Below are 18,260 nucleotides of genomic sequence, written 5' to 3' on the forward strand. Positions count from 1 at the left end.
TCCTATTCCTCTTCACCCCAGAGCTCCCAGAATCTAGCTGGGCTTGTCAGAGGCACGCGGGACACCTCTGCCCGGAACCTCAGCTTTAGAGCCTGGTGGGGTGGGGATGGGGTGAGGGTGTGGGCTTTGCGGGTGACCCCAGCTGCAGGCCAGCATCGTCATGTGCTGTCGTGCAGCTGGTGGGGGCACGTGCCCTTCCCTCAGCCTTCCCCATCTGGAAAGCGAGGGAGGGCAGAAGCCGTCTTAGAGATTTAGCAGGATTAAGTGAGACAAAGATGGAAAGGACCCAGCTCCTAATGGGGCTTCTGCACCCAGCTGCTCCCATTCTGTCCTCTTTATCTCCATTCTGTGTCTTCATCCGTACTCTCGGACGCAGCACGCCTTCTCAGAATTCTGGAGCCACTTAGAACTCCATGCTCATTGCCAAGGGCTTCTCTGTGCCGGCCAGGCCTGCCTCCAGGTTAGCTCCAAGCTGTGAAATTCTAAAACTTGTCCCTCTTTTCCTGAGTGTTCCTACCCCTTCTGCCTTTCCTCCGTTCATTTTTTTTTTTTAACTTATTTAAATTCAGCGGGTGAATACGGTGTTACCATTAGTTTCATTTGTAGAGTTCCGTAATTCACCAGTTGAGTATCACACCCCGTGCTCATCACACCCCCTTGCCGTGAACTTTGGTCCTGCAGGAATGGTGTTCAGGGAGTCCTGCGGGTGGGGTGGGGGAAGTGCCCTCCCAGTCCCCTGCAGCCCTCTGCACTACCACTGGCAGCCCCCAGAGGCCTCTGTGTGTTCATGGTGAACACGCCTTTCTCCAGGGACCCCGGGCGCCTTCATTCTGTGTGCTGGAACGGGCGGCGCTCCGCTTAGCCGCTGGGGGTTGCTGCCCAGGGACATCTGGGTTGGGGGAGTTGCTGCTAATCCTTACTCAATACGCCTGTTTGTAACCCTCTTAGAGTTCCCACGTGGCTGCCTCCTTCCACACGTGGAACCTGTGAGGCAGGCCCGTTATTTCGCAGGTGAAGAGCCCCAGAAGTCACCTGGTTCACTCAGGAACACAGACGGTGGCACCTCTGTCCCCCAGCTGTAAGTGCCTTGTCTTTTGCCGTGGGGAACAGCGGCCCGGGGACCACCCACGCAATAGCGAGGAGGAGCGTCGGCCATGGGCACTGTCTGTGTGTTGACGATGATTTCCGCGTCTTCTTGGCCTGAGCCTTCACTTAGGATGAAATGCCATCAGCAGGGTATTATCATAATTGGTGTATTTAAAGTGCTTAAATGTCTGAAGCTATGTCGGGCTTGCATGGCCCCCTGAATCAGAGGAGCCGCTCTGGGGGGCCGGTCTCGGGAATCACAGCTCCCTGATCAGGAGCAGACAGCACACCGTCTTCTGGAATGGTCCCTGTCTCTCTGCGCACACACGCCTGTGTGTGTTTGCGTCTCTCTGTCTAAAAACCCTTCGACTTAGAAGTTTTCAGCACAGTACCCCGTGTCTGACGTTAGGCTGCCTCCCTTGTTGGTGGTGGGGCTCAATTAGGGACTTGAGAGGCTCTTAACTTTTATTACTTAAGAGACATTCTAAGCATTAAAACTACTGATGTAGCTTTTTCATGTGAAGAAATGAAAATGCAACGTTTCCTAGGTGGAAGGGGAAGGGCTGGGAGAGGGTATGAGAACTCTCTCTCCCCCTGCTGGCTTCCTGGTGTTTGCTGGTGGGGAGCCAAGAGAGAGAGAAGGGAGGCATGGCTGTGTTTGGAGATCTGGGGGGGAGAAATGCCCCACTTGCAGAACATCTACTGTGGTATGAGCAAAAAGGCCACTGGGAACCTCTTTGCTTATGCAGCTGTGTAGCTGTGAGCCTGTGTCACAGGGGAGAGCTAGTGTCGCGGTGAGCCGTGCAGGCTCTGAAGGTGGCCGGACGTGGGTTCAGATCCCGTTGCTTCCGTTTGAAAGCTGTACCATGTCAGAGCAGCTGCTGCTCCTTCCTGGACCCTGTCCCTAAAATGGGGCTCTTCAGACCCGCCTTTCGGTTTGCGTGATTGAGAGCGATACATATGTAAAGTGCCTGGAGTGGTACCTGTCAAGTGCTAAGTCCCTAATACACGGCAGGAGGCAGCCCCAGGTGACCTGTGTTTGATGGCAGCTGTCTTTGTCTCCCTAAGGTGGTTGGAGTAGTTCATAGACACCCAGCTATGTGCTGGGGCCATGGCTGAGGTCCCACAGCCCATGGGGACTCCAAGGTGAAGGTGAGATTCACACCTTTACTGGGTCACTCCTGCGCTGCCGCTTCTCAGGTGAAAGCAGAGGGAGCCCAGAGAGGTGCCCACCCGGCACACATGGTCTCCTCCTCCCTCAAGGGTCCTGCCTTGTTTGCCCCCCTGCAGAGCCTGTGTGCAGGGCCCTGCCCCCGGGTTCTGGAAAGAGCCCTCCCAGGTGCGAGACTCCGGCCCGCAGGCCTGCCTCCCCTGAAAGGCACTTCAGAGAGAGAGAGAGAGAGAGAGAGAGTGTGTGTGTGTGTGTGTGTGTGTGTGTGTCTTTGTCTTTGTTCCCCTGGGGACCTATTCAGGGCCGAGTCTGTCAGACGGGGGACCTGTTGCTATGTCTGGGAAAACCACTGATCTGGAGACAGCGGGTTTGGAAAGAGTCTGGAGAACGGGAGACCTTCATCTCCAGAGCTCTCGTGAGACCCTCGCTGGCAGGAGCGGGAGATACCCCCAGCCAGGAAGGGGTTTCTCTCTCCTCTCTGCCAGTCTCCTTGCCCGAGACAAGCCTGGGGAAAAAAAAAGACCCAGGGACCTTGAGAAGCCCGAGGGGTTTGTTTCCTTGTCCGTTATTCGCTTTCAGGACTGAGAAGAGTGGAGGCAGCCGGGTGTGGCCTGCAGCTGTCCCCACAGAAGCCTTAGGTCCTGGTCCCCACGATGCGTCTGCTTCCTGCTCTGCCTGCTGTGAATTTTTGTCCGAGATCACAAATCTATAGCAATTCCCACGTGCTCAGGAGCAGGGAAATATTTGGATAATTCTTGGAAACGCGACAGAGCTGCCCAAAGGACGCTCAATCAGCTATGTAAATTAAGAGATATAGGTCAAAATCCTGTTTGTGTTTTGTCAGTATAAAGTTGCAGTCCCTGGCAGGCCTTGCACGGACACACCCATGACACCTGCCCCCTCCCCTCTGCCTGGAGCGCCGACTCTCCGTACCTTGGGGTAAGGAGGCACCCCCTGCAGAAGGTGCCTCCCTCCACCGTGGCTCATGCTCCTGGAAGAAGCAGGATGCTCAGCGTGTCCCATGGTCTTTGGGTGAAGCGATGGCATCAGGGGTGTTGAAGGCGCTAGGGAGGAGCCCTCCAGCCCACAGCTTAGGTCTCCTTGCTCCTGCCTGGCCATGGTTACTATCTGGAGTTCAGGCGAATCTGCTTTATTAAAAAGGACATCCCCCAGGGAGGGGTCATACTGTTGAACGGCTTTTAGTCATGGACAATTTAGTGTGAATTAATTAATCTGATGCTTTCTGGTGTGACTGTAGATTAAGAGGTGTAGACTGCCACTAGGAAGGGGCGTAGGGTCACTTGGGTGATTGAGAGATGGTGAAGGGCTTTGAAGATTTGCAGGACCTCTGCTTTGCCAGCTTATCTCTTATTTACCTTAAATTTTTTTTTTAAAGATTTTATTTACTTATTTGACAGAGACCACAAGTAGGCAGAGAGGCAGGCAGAGAGAGAGGAGGAAGCAGGCTCCCTGCTGAGCAGAGAGCCCGATGTGGGGCTCGATCCCAGGACCCCGAGATAATGACCTGAGCTGAAGGCAGAGGCTTAACCCACTGAGCCACCCAGGCTCCCCCCCCACCAATTTTTTTTTAAATGTAAACTTTTTCGTGGAAGTCATTCCAGCGTACCAACCATTCCAGCGTACCAACCAATGAAGAAATCGTAAGTGTATAGTTTTGAGTTTTTGCAGTGAACACACCGTTATAACCAATACCTGGGTTGAGAAACCGCACAGTTATCCCAGCCGGACCCACCGCCCCCAAGGGTCCCTGTGACCCGAAGGTCCCCACCGTCCTGACTCCCAGTACCAGGGCCAAGCCTTGCCTCTTCCTGAAGCGCACGGACGTGGAATCACGGAGCATGCCCCTTTTGTGTCTGGCCTCCTTTTGTTCAGTGTTCTTCTTGTGGGATTCGCCTGTGTTGTTAGACCTTATTCATTTCATGGCTGTGTTCCATTGTGTGACTATCCTGCAATTGATCCATTCTGTGGTTGGTGGACATTGAGAAGTCTAGTTTTTGAATTTCATGAACAGGGATGCCTCGAATATTCTTGGACATGTCTTTCTTATTTCTCTTTTACCTCTCAGGCTAAATGGTGTTCTCCTGGAGCCTTCCTCTGACCTCCACCCCCAGGAGAGCTTAGGTGCCCCTCCGTTAGCCGTCCCCCCCCCCACACCCCCACATGGGACTCTGCAGTACTCCATGAGGGCAGGAGTGTTGAACAGTGATATTTTCAGCTCCTAGGCCATGCATGGTGCTGAGTAGGTGCTCAGAAGTGTTGGTTGGATGAATGAGTGAACAGATTTCATGTAGATCACGGTTTTGGCCAGGGCTGGTTCTTATACCAACTGGTCCAAGGAAAGCAGCTTAGGAAAGCTGTACTGGGGCATTATGGGGACCCACCAGGATTCCTCCTCAGAGACAGTGCTGTTCTTTGGGTCCTGAGTGTCCCTGGGAATGGGATGAGTCCAGGTCCGTGGTCAAGGGTGTCTGGCTGGGCAAGAGCTTCCTTCTCTTTTAAGTTTCACGGAGACCCAGAGATTAAACTGATGTGAAATGAGCTTACCCCCACTCTGTCTCAGAGGGCCCCGTTGCCCTGGGCTGCCCTGGACATAGGCCTCTGGTAGCCAGCTGGGAGGGAGGAGTCACAGAGAACAGATGAGAATGAAAAGAGGCAGGAAAGAAGGGAAGAGAGAAAGAAGGAGCAAGAGCGAGAGTAGACGCACGACCAGCAATTTTTCCTTTCCTTTCCAGAAGCGAGGCGTGGGGACCTGCGATCTCGGGGGAAGCCAGTGACCTCGTGTTGGGGCTGTATTGTTTTCACTAGCAAGTGACAAAGTCGAAGCAGGAACACGAGCCTGTAGGAATACAATGTCAGGGTGCCCTCCTGGGATGGGCTTTCCTCCCCCTCTCCACAGCCAGAGTGAGTACCTCTCAGGCTTGCTGGCTGAGCAGTGTTGAGCAAGCAAGCTCGTCTTTATTCATACACCTTTTGCTGAGCTGCATAGCAAATGTGCTGTAAATTTCAGTGTTTTAGAGAGAGAGCCTGATACATAGGACAGGACTACCCCACCCCCCGCAATATCATGAAAGCTGGTCAAACTCCACACACATCAAAGCTATTTGGAGTGTCTTTGTTGTGTTTCTGCAGGAAACATTACTTCTTAAAGAAGATCCACACCCAGAATAATTATTTCTTGGAGTGATCCGAGGCTAAAGCTGGTTTAATCTATTCGTTTGGCTCAGCCCAGTATTTTCCCTAATGAGGAGTGCCAGAGTGCTTAAAGCCCACACTGCAGAATGCTCCTTCTTTCTCCTGGGTCCCCTTGCCCTGCAGAACCTCACCTCCCCTACTCCCAATTATCTTGTTCCCGGCGACGGCATCTAAATCCCCATGTTATGCGTATATTTTTATTAATTTAACAAGTATGCGGTGCTTACTGTCTACCAGACCCTCTTCTAAGCTCTTTAACAAATGTTAATTCGCTTAACCTTCACAGCTCTGTGAGAAGGCACATATTTTTTTAACCCCATATTCCTAATGAGGGCAACAAGGCACAGAGAAGTTAGGTAACCTGCACAAGATCACACAGCTAGTGGGTGGAGTTGGAATTTGTCCCCAGCGTCTGCATTCTTCATTGCCATGCTCTGCTGTCTCTCAGTTGTGTCTTCTAAAGTGGCATGATAATCAGGGGCCTTTTTTCAGGAGTGAGAAATAACTTTCTGTGCCTTTCTGAACATTCTCCTTCTCTAAGCTGGCCCCTTGACCTTGGAAGAGTAGAGGTTCAGCCCCTGGAGAAGAAGTCACAGGCTGTCCAAAGGCTCTGCTGACTTGGGAGCACCACAGACAGCTGGAAAGGTGACCTTGAAGCTTAGCCCCAAAAGATCTGAGCTCTGTATGGGAGGATTTCAAGGGCCTGCTGTTTATTCTCTTGCTGGACATGCATACCACTGGCACTCTTGGCATCTCAAGGTTCGCTGTCCCTTCCTCCTGATTGTTGGTTCCTCTGTTCTTCTGGGATGGGGTGTCATTCCATCCCCTGCCCCTGCCCCTACCTGCCCCCCCCCCACCCCATCTCTCCTCTGGTGGAACCAATGTCCACACAGTTGCTCATTCTAGAAGCCAGGAAGTCCTTCTTCCTTCTGGTTTCTTCATGATCCAGCTCTACCCTCTAAAGAGGTCTAGATGCAAACATGCCTTTTCCTGCACTGCCTCTATGTCATCCTTAACTCTTGCCAGGACACCCATCCAGCTCATCATCCCAGACCCCAGCTGGAACCCTCTAAAACTGTTTAGGTTCAGCCAGAGTGATCTTCCTATAAGTAATTCTGATAATGTCACGCGTTTACTTACAACCCTTCAATGGCTCACATTACCCTTAGGATAACATTCAAATCTCTCAGCTTGGCTGCCAAAGCCTTGGATGACCGGGTCCCGTGTGCCTCTGGGCATCATTTCTCACTGCTTTCAGATTCCTAAAGATCCCCATTTCCTCTCCCCTTCTGGCCATGTCCGTAGGTGCTGTTTCCTCCTCCCGCCACTCCCCTTCCCTCTGGCCGACTCCGACTTCTTCTTCGGCTTCAACATTCTTGCTTCTGAGGATTCCTCCTGATGCCCCGACTGTGGCATGGGGACCCCCCCCCCAATGTTCCCATGGCAACCAGCCTACACTTCCTCCGGGATAACACTGTGCACCTTGTATACGAATCTGATGGCTGCCTGTGTGTTTATCCGTTCGGCATAGTGTCTTGTGTCCCCAACATCCAGTACAGCGCTGTTTGTGTAAGATAGTAAAACAAATTAAAAAAAAAATGTTTTAGTGAGCGAGTACTACATGAAAAGGGCATTGACCAAGCAGTCAGGAGAGTCGGGTTTTAGAACCTGCTCTGGCACCAATTCTTGACCTCGATGAAGTCATTTTCCCTCTCTGAGCCTCATTTTTCTATCTGTAAGCCGAGGAGCCTGTGCTGTGTGATTTCCAAGGTCCCTTGCTGCATGGAGATTCTGGGATCTGTCTTCACCAGAGTTGGGTTTTCCCCGACTCTCAACTTCCCAGGCTGTGAAGACCCACCGTCCCCCTGTCCCTTCGCCATGTTGCTGTCCCTTCAGGATATGCTGATAAGCAGAGCCTGGCTTCCAGGCTTCAGCTGGGCTCTGACGTGGCCTTGGGTTCTCCTTGTATCTTAGACAAGAACGCCTTGAAATTCTCTGATGCCCTTCTTCTCACTTCATCTTGTTGGCTGTCAGAACATTGTAAATAGGAAGCTTCTAATGCTGCCTTTGTGTCTGAATTGTCCCCTAATCAATAGGCTGTCCTCAGATCTCCAATCTCCGAGCTCCTGAGGCTGCCCTACCCCCGGCAGAATTGGGAAGCTCCTGGGAGCCTCAGCCTCCTCAGTGCTCTGCCTGTGTAAGGTTGATAGCCGTGTACGAGAGGTTTCTCGTATTAGTTCTTCACCTTTATTGAGCGCCTGCTGTATGACACGCATTACTCTAGCTGCGTCGGAGGCCCGAGGAACAAAGGAGACCAAAGTCATAGGGAGCTTACATTTTAGAAAGCGTGTGTTGGGGCAACCTATATAAATAAGAAACATAAATAAGTCAGAAAGTTATATAATAAACTAGGAGGTGGTCGGTGTTACGGAAAGAAAGGAAAAGTAGTATGGGGAGGATAAAGACGTCTGGAGACTGAGATTTGAGTCAAGGCCTGGAAGAAGGTGAAAGCATGAGCCAGTCTTCTGGTGGAAGAATGTTCCAGGCAAAGGGCAGAACCCATGCGAAGGCCCTCTGGGTGGGATCCTGCAGGGAGTGCACGAGGAACCTTGGGGACTTGGCGTTGCCCTTCACAGCGCACTCCCTGGTGCACAGTAGGCCTGTCACCAGGCTTTGTGGGAGGTCAGAGCCCGGGCTGCTGGGCCTGCAGCCAGAGAGGCGACAATTAATCAGAACTGTGCCATGTACTAAATCTTCCCCGGCCCCCTGGGAGAAGCTGGCGGGTCTGAGTCAGACAAACTGTTTGCATCCTGGCCCGTTGCTTATTAGCTTTGTGATCCTTGGAGAATTACCTACCCTTGCTGCGTTTATGTTTCCTCATCTTCGCAGGAGGGTTCTGACTAGGGCCTCAGAGGGTTTTTGTGGGACCGGATGGTGGGAGCACATGGAAGGGGCAAAGTCACCCGTATGCACAGGGCGCAGAGTGGGTGCCCAGGAATGTCAGTCCCCGGGATGCCCTTCCCTGGGTTTTGGGCAAGACATTTATTTTCTCTGAGCCTCAGTTTCCTCTTCCAGAAATAGTATAGTCTTTCCTGCGCCACCTCCTGCCTAGACTCTTATAATCATCAGGTCACACAGTGTGGATATTAGTACTTTCAGTGTAGACGAGCAGTTTCCAGGGGCTCTGTGTTTCTGTGTGTATGCATAAATGTATGCACATATGCGTATATATGTGTGTATGATTGTGTGCGTGTGTGTGTATGTACAGCTCTGCAGGACACAGGTGGATTTCTTTTTCTTATTCATAAATGCTTCAAGGACAAGGACATTTGTGTAAGACCTTATGCTTCCCCACACTGGGTGCTCAGTGCATGAAGGAAATTGTGCCGATGAAAAGGCCCTTTGCTGGAGTAAATGTGTGGACCCCGATCGGCAGAGCTCTTTGCTTCTAGGTAGCAGGAATGTGGGGCCATTGTGAGTTATATTTGGAATATACTTACTGGGGTGTATTTACTGGGGGCTCAATTATGTGCTAGGCACTGTACTGGGCACTTCATATGCATTTCTCATTTAAAATGGCCAACAGCCCGACGAGGTAGGTTCTGTTATCATCAGTGTTCTACAGGGGAGGCAGCCCAGGCTGAGAGGTCCATGTCTTGATCCCAGCAAGTAAACGAGGGGGCTGGCATTGGGAGTTAGCCTTGCAGAGCTGATGCACCTGCCTGCCCCTCATGGGTGTCCTGAAATGTCCCTGCCCCTTGTCATGGTCTGATTTCTCAGGAGGAGGAAGAGGAAGGATTGCCCCGGTGGCCAAGCCCAGAGGGAGGTCCCTGCTTAAAACGGCACTTCTCAGGGCTTTGGTAGGACTTTCCAGGAGCGGGGGGGAAAAGAGGAAGAGCTCAACTTTTCTTGCCTGCAAGAGACTGTGAAGATGGTCAAAGACAAGGCTTGCTTTCCACTGTGTACCGGAGTTTGTCGCTTTCTTTTTGGCTTCAGGGCATGTTAAGATCTTGATGGGACTATGAGAGCCTTGGGCTGCATGCCTCCTATTCAGATGCCGAAATCCTGGCTACATGTGTGTGTCTGTGCACACACGGTACATGGTGTATGTCTGTACGAAGGGTGCACGTGCGTGGGTGCGTCTGTGTGTGTGTCTGGGTCCTTCAAGACCAGCTTAATGGCCCTTGCCTGGACCGTGCCTGGGCATCACTAGAGCTCTCTGCCTAGGGGTGGCACTGCTTTTTATCTTGGCTGTGTGACTGCCTGGCCCAGCCTGTGCCCAGTGACGGATGTCTATGCCTGACTCTCCTCGAAAGAGTGTCTCGTGTCCTATTCGCTTTTCCCTCACTTGCCACCAATGCCTAATAAGTGCACGCCAAGATCTGGATGAAGAGATGAATTGGTCTTCATGCCATCGTGGCCTACGCCAGCGTGGGCGAGCGCGTCATTCTACCCCAGATTCCTCAGTGGGGGTGGGGGGTGCTTGGTATCGAGGAGGGTGCCTTCCCGTGGGGTGGTGCTCTTGGCCGTGCTGGACATTCTTGTCGTCCCAGCTCATGGAGGGATATCAGGCAGCGTGGAGCTGACCCAGATGTTCTCCCCTTGCTCTCAGATCTGCGGAGGGCGCTGCTCCGGACAGCCAGCCGTGGTCTGCTGGAAGACCTTTCTTCTGCAGTTCTGGAGCGTTCCCCATCTGGTGCCTGCTGGCTTCCTGTCCCCTTGCCTGCTGGCTTCTCCTTGGGTCTGTGTGGAAAAGGAAAGCGTTGGGAAGTCGTTCCTCCCCATGTTTAATGTCTTCCCCGCCTGCTGTGTCCCCCTGTGCTCAAGTTCCGGGCAATTACCCTCCTGCCGGGTTTGTTGCTGAGCACAGCAGGTGGGCCTTGTTTGTAATTCACTTGCACCATTAACGCTGGGTTTGCACCATAAGGGCGACTGATCCACTCAGTGCCCCCAGCCCCAGATGCCACTTGATAGCTGGTTGTTAGATTGGCTTGGGGGTCGAGGCATTTCAGAGCTCCCTGAAATGTGTTTTCTCCAGTTGAAAGCAATGAGAAACTTGATCTATTGGCGGTCACAAAGCACACACCATCATCCACACTAATGGGAAATCTGTATCCAAATACGACCCCCCTCCCAAATCACAGTGATTTGGCTCTGGGCAATAATAACAATAGTCACAATAACACAGTAGCCGTCTCAGTAAGCTCAGTATCAGGGCAGGCAGGCCACACTATGTTTGCAGCTGCATTGCTAAGGTTACGGGGAATCTTTGAAAGCAAACTTAGGAAGAACTAACATTTTCTCCATTTTGTGGGTGGGGAAACTGAGGGTTGGGGCGATGACTCACTTGCCCAGCGTCACTGCTAGTAAGAAACCGAGTCCCGACTCAAGGAACGGTCTGAAGCAGACACAGAGCTTCGTGCTGCTAACCTCTGCCTTATGTGGCCTTCCTTTGGGAGGAATTATGTGAAGGGAGATGGGAGAGGGGAGAGATCTCTCAACCTGCCATCCCAATTATTTTTTTTTTATCCTAGCATTGATATTAAGATGAGTCACTGAGCAGGGGAATGATGAGTAGGATTAAAACATCCTCTATAGGTTCACTTTTAATAATTAATCGTACATTTATTGAGCTCCAGCTAGGTGGATAACATTGTCCTAGGTGTTTTATAGAAAACAATGATAAATCATTCATCTGTTCGATCATTCTGAGAGATGGGGAGTCAGACATAGATTCTAGGACAAAAGACAAGGAATAAAATGTTGGGGGGGGGGAGGTGGGGGAGATTAGCTAGAACAAACCCTAGAGACTGATCTAGAAGAAAATCTTCCAGACTTTCTGATTGCAGATTATGAAAACATATTTGGACACATCCTATCCTCTTCGATTTTTGAACAGCCTTGTGCCTGTTTTATGGGAAACTAAGAGCCAGGGAGGCTGGAGGACTGGACCATAATACCGTTCTACAGGGAACAGTGGCAAAGTCAGGTTTGAATACAGGCCTTCTGACTCCCAGTTCACTCATCCACAGAGTCCCTCCCCGTTGGGCCCCATCCAGGCCCTACCGAATGTTTGATGTCCCGTGTCCTGCCGAGGCTGGCTTTGGGCTGCCTTGGGCTGCCTTGGGCTCTGCTTTCCTTGGAGACCCATGAAGACTGTGCTCTTGCCCAACGCTTGTCAGCCTAGAACCTTTCTTTTCCAGTCTGTGGGCAATCCAGTCTAGTGCCCTAATGTTCAGCAGTGCAGGGTCTGTTCCCTTTAGGCATGGCTTCTTCTACAATCTCGGGCTCTCCTGCAGTGGCTAAGTGCCCACTCCCCAGCCTCTCTGCCCTCCAGGCCATCTGGCACACCTCGGTCTCATTGATCTCCTGCAAGTGCAGCTCCAGGATTCACCTTCCCTTGCCCAGAAACTTTCAGTGTGGCTCTTTATTGCCTACACGATAAAGTCCCAGCTCCTTAACCTTGGCATTCGAGGCCTTCTAGAATCTGACCCTAATACTTATCTGTCTCTGGGTAGTGTACCTCTGCCAAGCTGGTTAGTCACTGCCCTTTGGACACCTCTTGCTTTTCCTGGTGCCCTGCTAGAAGGTCTTCCTTCCTAAGCAGCATGTGCTTGCGCTGTCCAAGAATGCGGCTCACCTGTCCAGGCCCGGGATGCTCTCCGCCTCTGTCTTCCCAGTGCTTCTTTCTCATTTGGTGACGAAGGCTGCCCTGCCTTGTGAAAGCTGCTTTGCCACTGTGGCGCATCATGCGTTCACAGGTGTGCTGCTTGTGACGTCCTCCTTTTCCAGGGCAGACAGTGTTCTGGAAGGTTCTGCGGCAGCGTTCTTGGAGGTGTGTCCAGGCCCCCTCCGGGTGGCAGCCCCATCAGTAGAGGAGCAGTGCTCACAGCCTTTCTCTCCCCTTCTTGGAGAGAAAGGAGCTGGGCTCCCATGGTCATGTTCTGTGCTCCTTTCACCATGGTCCCTAGGTGGGGGATGCGGAGTGTGGAGACAGCTCCCTGCTTAGCTAAGGAGGTCAAGGTTCTCCCCCACAGTCCTTCTGAGACTATGGGTGCCCCTGGACTTCCTGTCATCCACAAGGGAAGGACTGGACCTCTCCGGGCCATGGCAGAGGGAAAGTGATGGGACTTTGGCAAGCTGAATGCGAGCTGTGCTCTCCTGTGGCTTGTTACAAATGCAAAAGCCCAAGACAGCGGCTGGAGAGGGTGTCCTCTGCATCCCTAAGCCCCTCAGAGACCGGCTGAACATGGCAGCCCTTCCACCCTGGGGTCTCTCCTTCAGAGGGAGGGCCCTCCTTTTGCCCAGGGCATGGGATCCAGCCAAGAACCAGAGCTCAGGTGTGTGGGGGGTACTCAGAGGTGAGCACTAAGGCTGCAGGTAGCCTGGGGAGGGGGTGGGAGCTGTGGGGGGAGGAAAGGAGGGCTGAGAGTTGGGCTTGGACTGTGGCTGGGAGGGGAGTGTGATCTCAGACCAGGCTCCAGGGTCAGTTCAGAACAGCCGACGCTGACGAGGGGCCCAGGCAGGCCCAGCAGTCACTGCGCACTTGAACCTGAGGTGTGTTTAGCCTCACTATACAGAACAAGGGGACCCGCGTTCAGGGGCTTAAGTAGCATGCTCATATCTCTGAGCCAGTCATTGAGAAAGTTGGGATTCTTTATTGTTTTTTAAATTATTAAGTAGATTTCTTAATTGAAACAGCAGTCCAATCTCTGAAAATGCACACGCACTGTAGAGAACACTTTAGAATGAAAAGCAAGTCTCCTTTCTACCCTAACTGCCGTTCTAGAACCCTCTTCCGGGGGGGGCAACTGGCCAGCAGCCAGTGACTGTTCTTTGCACTCCCAGAGCCTGGTGCCAGGCCTCCCCTAAGCAGATGGCCGTCGGTGCCAACAGAGCTGGATGGCAGGGAAGGGGTGGATGGACCGTTCATAGGCTCTTGGGCGAGTCCCAGAGATTGCGTTTTGCTTGGATGACTGCTCGAATAAGCTCCGTTGCTTTGCATCTTGAAGGGGACACCACGTGCTTTGTTATGCACCTTTATCTTACCATACGGGGCTCTCTTATTCTCCCCCCCCCCCCCCCGCTCATCCTCCACCCCGGGGAGAGCCCAGGGGGTCCATCCTGGGCTTCCCCGTTGAATGCAGACACCTAGGGAGAGTTGGTTTGGCCCCTGGTCTGGCTGGCACTTAGAAAAAGAGGACAGGGCCTTGCTTTCTGACCACGGTGTCAGAGACATCAAAAAACCAATATGTACGTGAAGTGACTGTGGACAGGACAGACTCCACTTCAGCTGGGTCAAGGGAAGGCTCCGTGTCTGCCACGTGCTTCTTCATTACTAACATCAGAGCACTTTCCTCTGGCTTTGACCTCAGTGGAGTGGGAGAGAGTCTGCGTACCCTCACCCGTGAGTCTCTTATAACCCATCTTTGGCTTCTGATAGTTGAATTCTGATGAACCTCCCCTCCTCTGTCACACAGAGCCCACCCAGCCGTGCCGGCTCTTTCCAGATCTCCTTATGGAAGGCTGCGGTGCATACAGCTTCACTCTAGGGCATGACCAAGCCTCTCCAGGACAACCCCTCTCCTCCCAGACACCTAGACAGATCCCGAGCAGGGGAAGAAGAGCTGTGTTTATCTGGAGGTAATTAAAACACTGTCCTTGAAAAGCAGTTTCTCTCTGCATCAGCCTTGTCCCCTGCTCACTCTCTGTTCCACTGTGGACACTCTTGCAAGGTCTCTCTGCTCTAAATGTGTTACCAACAGCTCCAGCACTGGGCAATTTTGTTGCAAAGCCTCTGCTCACGTGGTCTCTGCTAGGAGCTCATCTCCCCCAGGACCCAGCCTGGTGGCCTCAGATAAATGCCAGACGTTTCTCACTGACCCCAGCCAGTCTTGCCCGTCACATCCGACCCTGGGATCCTCTTCCCGCCTCCCCCAGCTCACTAAGACTGGTGGTTAACTTCCTGTCTTCTCACCTCTAACCACCTCCTTTGCACTGGAAAGCAGATTGCATGCTGTGGCCTCCTCTGCTTGTCTGGGAAGGTGGCTGGGTCCAGAGCCAGGTTCACGGAGGCAGCTGGCTTTAGGTGCGGAGCTGTATCCAGGAAGCAAGGGCCCCTAACAAGGGAGACAGGATGAAAATACAAGAGATGGGGAGGATGTTTCAGCTTTCCATCCTCTTGGACTCCCTGCCATTACCAAAATGCACACTGCTGGCTCCCACCAGAGGCCTCTGGGTCTCCCCCGGGTCGTTCCTCTGTCTGGGAATCTTCTTCCTGATCACTGTGTCCCCTTTAAGAGACCTGGCTAATTCAGGTCGAACCTTTTGTCCCCAGGGAAGCCTTCCCTTCCCGCCACATGAGGTCCTCTTGCCGCACACTCCATAGCGTCCTGAACTTTTCCTTCATTGTCTGTAATCATGGCATCCAGCTTCCTGGATAGGAGGACACTGTCCCTTCCCTGACTGTGAGCGCCAGGCCCTGGACGGTGCCTGCTCGTAGGCGCGCAGTAGAAATATTTGTGGAATGAATAAGGTATCAGTCCTCTAGTGTTGTTAAGGATATCTATATGCTTTGGCCAGTCTGGAGGAAAGGAACAAGGTACACCATTTTGCTTAGAAAGCACTTTGCTCGTCTGTGAAGGAATGCTCCACTCATTTTCTCATTTGGTTCTCTTAGCAACCCTGTAAGGGAGATGGTAGAAGTATAATTTCCCCATTTTATAGACGAGAGGTTAAGAGATGGGTCCAAAGTCAGCTCTTCTCCTCCAGTCCCCGGTTTTTCTCCTCCGCTAGGCTGAGACTGAATGAGGAAGGAAGATGACCTCCTTCAGAGAAAGCTTCTGGGATGGGGTTGACTTAGAACAGCGTTTTGGGGATGAGAGAGCTGTGCGGTATTACGTGTGAGAGGCATGGGAGGCTGCCCTGTTGGGAGAGGCTGTGGATGCAGTCCTGGACACCTGTGTGTAGGGCTGGAGGGAGCCTTGAATGGTGGGTGGAGAGAGGAAAGAATGCAAGTTCTCACAGACTGATTGCATTACAGCTAGAATCTATTGCAACAGCTTTTCAAGGGAGGAGCCCTAGGCCATGGTTCACGTTTGTGGAAATGGAGCTCTCAGAGCTTAAGTGACCAGCATAAGGACACAGTGGCCTGTAGGTTGGGAAGCAGGTGACACCTGTTCTGGCCCCTGGGGAGGGGGGATTCTTTAGAAGTAGATTGAGGGCTTCAGGCTAGATCTACACAGGAAGTGGCTTGGAGGGGAAGAGAGACTGGTTATTCCTCATGTCCTGCTCGTTAGTGTCCGAGAATGGGGGATAGCTGTCCCTTGTCACGTGTCCTGAGTGCTAGCAGATTCCCCTGGTTGCTTTGGTCCTTGAATACCCTTCCCCAGTATCAGGCCTGGGGGGCTGGCCACCGCTGTCTTTATTTTATCTGAGGAGTCAGACCTGGTCCAACTCCCCAGCCGATGCAAGCCACCTTTGGCTAACCTGTCACGTTGTAACTCATCACAACCTCCTGGACACATCTCCTGATGGTAAATCCCAAACATTGAGGACACCTGGGCTGTTCATTTGGCCAAGGGAGACACTCAGACTCCTTTCTCTGTTGCTTGCTTCCCCCGATGTGAAAATCGTGCAGATGGGCCCTAGATCAACTTGGATTCGACTCCTCTTCTTCAACATCATGATAATCATTATAATCACATTCCAACATTTCCTCAAGTACCAACTGTGTGCCAAGTTCTGGGATACAGAGAGAAGGCACGTGTAGAGAATAGTGAGTACAAACTGGTCTCGGAGCCGGTGGCCTGGTATTCCCGTTGGCCCGCCAGGTGACCGTAGCAGGTCTCACATAACCTCAGCAGTTCCGGCTGCCACATCTACAGGTGGAGAAAGTGTGAGAATCTGCCTCCCAGGGCTCTTCTGAGGAGCACTGAGGCTGGAACAGTATTCTGCACATAGAAAGTGTATATTCAGTAAATGTTAGCATTTACTGCTTTAGTCGAATTCTTAGAGCTGCAGAATGGCACCACTGGAAAGAACTTAGAGATCATCTAGACCTATTCTCTCATTTTACAGAATAAGAAACAGACTCAGAGAGGTTATCCCCCAGAGCCTGTGAACACTGGGTCCCTGCCTCCCAGGGTCCCGGGGGGAGATGGAAAACTTAGACATGCTGCCCAACTCTATCAGGCCCCAGAGGTTGATCCTCCCTCAAGGAGACCACAGGGTCTGGGGCAGCACTGCTTCCCTGACCTGGCCACCCAGCTTCCCTGCACGCTCCGTCCAAGCTGCTGGCTGCTGCTGGGAGTGTCTTCCAGCCAGGGGGGGTCGGAACAGCTGAGAAGCCCACATCCATTTGTCTTGAGGAGCCTGGAGCATCATGAGGAGTAATCAAGATCTTGTTGCCCACAGACGAGAGAAAACCTGTAATTAATCTGGCTGCCCCTCTGATTTCCTCTGTCATCCCCGCCACCAAACACCGTCTGGCGGCTGTCAGCCGCCTCTTGGACCCACCCTGGAAAATCACGATTAATGGTGCAACAGCCCTATGAGGACGGGAGAGAAAGAAAGAGAGAGAGACGGGGAGAGGGACTGCTGACACATCAGGAGAGGAGAGGCCATTCCGCTCAGCTGGGCTGGGGGGTCCCAGCGGCATGCTCACTGCCTGAACGCGGTCAGCCGGCGACATGCTGTGCACTGTGTGTGTGTGTGCGCGCGCAAACCAGTGTGGGCTGGGGATCTTCAGGCACTTAGCGAGTTCTGCTCAGTGTAGGCAGCACAGCAAAGTGTGTCGGGAAGCTACGTGTGCAGAAGAGATGTTCCCCTCCTCCCCTGGAACTCATGGTCTGGTTGTGGAGAGAGGATGTAAGCAGAGTTAAATGACCAGTCAGCACGCCTTGGAGAAGGCCTGTTTTTGGCCACAGGGAGCTGGGCGCTGTTCACGGTGCTGAAGGGCCTGTCCTCATAGCACGTTCCATCAGGCATCTAAGCGTGGAAGTGGGCCAGAGATGTCTGGAGACTTTAGGGATCCTCTGACCTGAGGAAGTTCACCTGTCCTGAGATTCTGGGGGAAAAAATGAGAAATTAGGTTCTTTCGGAAGAAGTGGGGATGAGTGATTTTTGGTGTTTGTGTGAAGAAACTGCCCCCCGGGTAGGTAAGCGGTAGAGCCCAGCTCCTCCCGGAGCACCTCCTTCCTGTGCTCAGGGGGGCAGTGGGCGTCGCACGCTGCCTGCCACCAGGGCTTCCCAGGACAGCCTGTGCCATGGAGAAATGGGCTCTAGATTGTAGGCTCCTCATGGGCAAGTGCTCCAAACGTCAGTCGCGGGTAAAGACTTCATACTGCCAGAGCCTTTTCCACGTATGTTATCTGACTGGATTCGTTCATTATTTCCACAGATATTTTTGAGTGCCTACTATGTGCCAGCCTGCGCTAGGCATTAGAGATACAGGTGGAAAATTCCAACGTGTTCCCTGCTCTCCTGGTGCTCATCAGCCTGTGAGGTAGGCATCGCTGCTCCCATGTTCCTGACGAGGAGGTGGGCTTTGAAGGAAGTAAGCCCCTCCAGAGTGTTCCCTCAGTAAGGTCCAGAGCCACCCCCGCCACCCTGACTTCCATCCCGGTGTGGCCCGATCAGCAGGGTTATCCCATGTCATCCAGAGCGGTGCCCTCAGTGACACAGGAAAGGGCTACATGTCAACCTTCTGCCTTCCAAGTTCCCAAAAGTCCAGGAGTGAGGCCCAGCTCTGGTTATGTGGAGACAGAGACCCCCCAGAGAGCCAAAGTCA

General features: G+C 52.6%; 1 protein-coding gene across 1 annotated transcript in view; it reads left to right on the forward strand.

The window, feature by feature from the left end:
• Window positions 1–18,260, forward strand: part of GRIK4 (glutamate ionotropic receptor kainate type subunit 4) — a 416,257-nt gene that overhangs the window by 100,294 nt on the left and 297,703 nt on the right. The window contains exon 2 of the mRNA XM_032868748.1: window positions 17,871–17,975. The gene's annotated coding sequence lies outside the window, so the exon portion shown is untranslated. The remainder of the gene's footprint in view (window positions 1–17,870; window positions 17,976–18,260) is intronic.

The sequence above is a fragment of the Lontra canadensis genome, unplaced genomic scaffold, assembly GCF_010015895.1.
Source record: "Lontra canadensis isolate GAN:19392208 unplaced genomic scaffold, GSC_riverotter_1.0 scaffold36, whole genome shotgun sequence".
Classification (NCBI taxonomy): Eukaryota; Metazoa; Chordata; class Mammalia; order Carnivora; family Mustelidae; genus Lontra; species Lontra canadensis.